This window comes from Corythoichthys intestinalis, chromosome 7, assembly GCF_030265065.1.
Source record: "Corythoichthys intestinalis isolate RoL2023-P3 chromosome 7, ASM3026506v1, whole genome shotgun sequence".
Classification (NCBI taxonomy): Eukaryota; Metazoa; Chordata; class Actinopteri; order Syngnathiformes; family Syngnathidae; genus Corythoichthys; species Corythoichthys intestinalis.
The window spans coordinates 16143073-16147639 of NC_080401.1; positions in this window are offsets into that span (position 1 = coordinate 16143073).

Here is a 4567-nt window from a genome sequence, read left to right on the forward strand (position 1 = left end):
TTATAGAAGCATTTACACAACGAAATAACGCTGGGAAAGTTTGATTAAAAAAAAAAAAAACGGTTTTACAGACACACAGAGGAGAATATTCAAAAGGATCACATTTGCCTTTGTGTGCGTAAATAAAAGTGTCTTTCGTAACGAATTCTCAGTTGGCAGGAAAAAAACGCAAGTTTACTCAATATTTAAATAGTCTACATATATTTATGAGAATTATAAAAGCATTCACACAACGAAATAACGGGAGGGGAAGAAGAAAAAGAGGGCTGCGCCACAGCCCTCTGCGCATTTTTTTTAATTTATTTTTTTAAATACTTCATTAGTCCGGCGCGGCGGCCCGACCCGACCCACCGAAACGTGAATGCTTAACATTTTGGGTCGGGTCGGGTTCGGGCACAAGATCTAACCTCTATGCAGGGGGGACGAGGAACCCAAATCCGCTTCCTTACCGGAGTAACGTCACAGACAAGCACAGTTGTAATCGAGAGAGCAGAGAGATAGGACATAACATAACAATGGCTGAAACGGAGAAAGAGGGAGCGAGAAATATTATAGATATAAGATTGGCTAGGCCTACATTTTACTTTTGTTCTACATTGCAATTTAGTTGATGTTTTGTTTGCAACTGAACTGATCCCTGGATTGATATTGCGTTAAAGATGCTGCTGCACTAAAATATTTTCTTTGTCGTTTTCTTTAATATTTATTTGAATATTTTTATTGATGGGTCGTTGTGACTAAAATACAGTGACTGTTATTACTGATTTTGCACAGGAGTTCAGATGTTGCACTGTGTGAAAGGCTGCTACTGTGTGTAAAAAAAAAAAAAAAAAAGAGAAAGCCCTGGTCTCATTATAAGCACTAATTAAATGCTGTGATCTGATTTTTTTTTTTTTTTAAGATATATATGAAAGTATACTATTTTCATTTGACTTCGACCAGGAGTGACACAAGAGCCAATAAAAAGTTGTTTAATGTCTGTCCGCTTGTGTTGGCTCATGATTCACAAAAAATATGCTTTGCTTTAGAATTTTAATGCATCCCAGGCTTTAATGTATCGCAATGCATTGCCGAATCGAACCGAATCGAATCGTGACCCTCTGAATCGAATCGAATCGAATCGAATCGTGGCCTTCTGAATCGTAATCGAATCGAATCGTGAGGGCGGTGTCGATGCACACCTCTACAAATCGCAGCCGAGCGACAGAGAGGACATTCTGCTCGCACATTTATTGCTTGTGAAGCATCCAGAGGCGATGACTGTTCATATCCCCTTTTAAACTGTTTATTGTGCGTTTTCAATTGTGGTTGAATACTTGGGGCCAGTTTATGTGATTGTTTTTGATGATGTGCGGATGCTAATTGATGTATGATAATCGTTTGTTATTGCTGTATCAGCAGCTACTTGTAAACGCAAACCTGAATTGAAGATGAAACTGATTTAATTTCATTTTATTTTAGTTTCATTCTGCAAATGTTGATGCCATGAGCAGCTGAATCAAATCAGCAAGCCACACGGACATCTGACATCCTCATTTCAGAGCTTAGCTCACTGTCTAGCTAGAACTGAGATCCAACATCTTGGCGAGGACAGTACAATGACGTAGAGTACATGTTTTGGATAGTTTTTTATTTTTTTTTCTTTCTTCAATTTAGACCCTCTATATTGGGAAAAAAACTACACAAAAACATGTATTATTTACATCTATTATTATTCAGACCCTCTTAATTAAAAAAAAAAAATCCAAAAACAGGTATTATATATCATTGTACTGTGCTCGCCATGACGTTGGAGCTAAGCGCTAGATAAACAGTAACAAATGTGCACGCAGGTTGTCTACTCTGCGGCTGCTCTGTATCTGCGTGTGTTGGGTGGGCGGGCCCGTCTGTAAATGCGCTGGCTTCCTGTTCTATGCTTCCTGCGCCAAAATAAAAGCATGCATTACAAAACAAAAGTCAACATTTAACAACAACAACAACAACAAAAAACGAAGAGACTCAGGTGTCATAAAGTCGAAATCGCGAAAGTTGGGTCTGCCGTAACCTAGGGACTACCTTTATCATACAAGTATCAGATTTCTGGAATGCTTTTGACAGTGATCTTATTTTAAGTTAGAAAGACCATATTAGCACATCACCATCTTATATATGTTATACCATAAATCAAATTCATCATCAACGTTTAGCCCTTTATCAATAAAGTGTTGTTGTTTCGATGTTTTGAAATTTAAAAAAAGTGCATACGACCTGGCGTCCACATGCATGGACTTCACGTTTTGGCTAAATTGCGGCCTACAACCAAAAATGTGAAGTCCATGCCTGTAGATGCCAGGTCTCAATTATAATCATGTATATATATTATAAATTATTAATCATGATTGTATTTTCCTGTGTTATTTTTATCATTTCTATGAAGGTGGCATGGTGGATAAGTGGTTAGCATGGCCGCCTCACAGTTCCTGTTTGGAATTTGCATGTTCCCTCTGTCTCTGCATGGGTTTTCTCCAGGTACTCTTGTGTCCTCCCACATCTTAAAAAAACGCGCTGTAGGCTAAAGACTCTAAATTTCCCTTGGTATTAGTGTGTGGCCTGCGTTTGGTTGGCAACCGATTCAGAGTGTACACCGCCTGCTGCCCATGGTTAGCCGAGATGGACTCCAGCACCTCCGTGACTCTCGTGAGGATAAGTGGCCGGAAAAATGAATGAAAATTTATGAATAAATTAATAACACAAGATTAGTTGTAGACATTATTAATTATATTGATTGATGATAATGGTTTTGGAAACTTTCTTTTACCTTCTGTTAAAACACTATACTGTACAAGAATAGTAATAGATCTGTTAAAATAAAGAGTGGAGGGCGGGTATACTCCACACATGTGCCTTGGCCATAGTTGCTTTCTTCTGACTGGTTCAATCTTTTTCTTCAGTGCCTTTTTCTTCTTGAGTTCGGAATTGTCAAACTAACCAAATGGTGCTCTGTTATTACTTCTGTGCCCATGTACAGTGGGGCAAATAAGTATTTAGTCAACCACTAATTGTGCAAGTTCTCCCACTTGAAAATATTAGAGAGGCCTGGAATTGTCAACACGGTTAAACCTCAACCATGAGAGACAGGATGTGGAAAAAAAAAAACAGAAAATCACATTGTTTGATTTTTAAAGAATTTATTTGCAAATCATGGTGGAAAATAAGTATTTAGTCAGTACCAAAAGTTCATCTCAATACTTTGTTATGTACCCTTTGTTGGCAATAACGGAGGCCAAACGTTTTCTGGAATTCTTCACAAGCTTTTCATACACTGTTGCTGGTATTTTGGCCCATTCCTCCATGCAGATCTCCTCTAAAGCAGTGATGTTTTGGGGCTGTCGTTGGGCAACACGGACTTTCAACTCCGTCTGCAGATTTTCTATGGGGTTGAGACCTGGAGACTGGCTAGGCCACTCCAGGACCTTGAATTCCTTTGTTGCCCTGGCTGTGTGTTTGGGATCATTGTCATGCTGAAAGACCCAGCCACGTCTCATCTTCAATGTCGTTGCTGATGGAAGGAGATTTTCACTCAAAATCTCCCCATGCATTCTTTCCTTTACACAGATCAGTCGTCCTGGTCCCTTTGCAGAAAAACAGCCCCAAAGCATGATGTTTCCACCCCCATGCTTCACAGTGGGTATGGTGCAATTCAGTATTGTTTTTCTTTCAAAAAAGAGAACCTGTGTTTCTACCAAAAAATTCTATTTTGGTTTCATCTGACCATAACACATTCTCCCAGTCCTCTTCTGGATCATCCAAATGCTCTCTAGCGAACCGCAGACAGGCCTGGACGTGTACTTTCTTCAGCAGGGGGACACATCTGGCAGTGCAGGATTTGAGTCCCTGGCGGTGCATTGTGTTACTGAGAGTAGCCTTTGTTACTGTGGTCCCAGCTCTCTGTAGGTCATTCACTAGGTCCCCCCATGTGGTTCTGGGATTTTTGCTCCCCGTTTTTGTTATCATTTTGACGCCACAGGGTGAGGAGGGAGTTGAAAGTCCGTGTTGCCCAACGACAGCTCCAAAACATCACTGCTCTAGAGGAGATCTGCATGGAGTAATGGGCCAAAATACCAGCAACAGTGTGTGAAAAGCTTGTGAAGACTTACAGAAAATGTTTGGCCTCTATTATTGCCAACAAAGGGTACATAACAAAGTATTGAGATGAACTTTTGGTATAGACCAAATACTTATTTTCCAACATGATTTGCAAATAAATTCTTTATAAATCAAACAATGTGATTTTCTGTTTTTTTTCCCACATTCTGTTTCTCATGGTTGATGTTTACCCAAGTTGACAATTAAAGGCCTCTCTAATATTTTCAAGTGGGAGAACTTGCACAATTAGTGGTTGACTAAATACTTTTTTGCCCCACTGTATGCATGATGAAAATCATTATACTGTTCTGAAATCTCATCAATAAACTCATAGTTAATGTTAGGTGACCATTTCTGTATAGGAAAAAAGATGTCCAAAGAATGTCGCAGAACAAAAGCAAGAATGCGGTGTTGGTAGCCTTTGTATTGAGATTTATTGAAA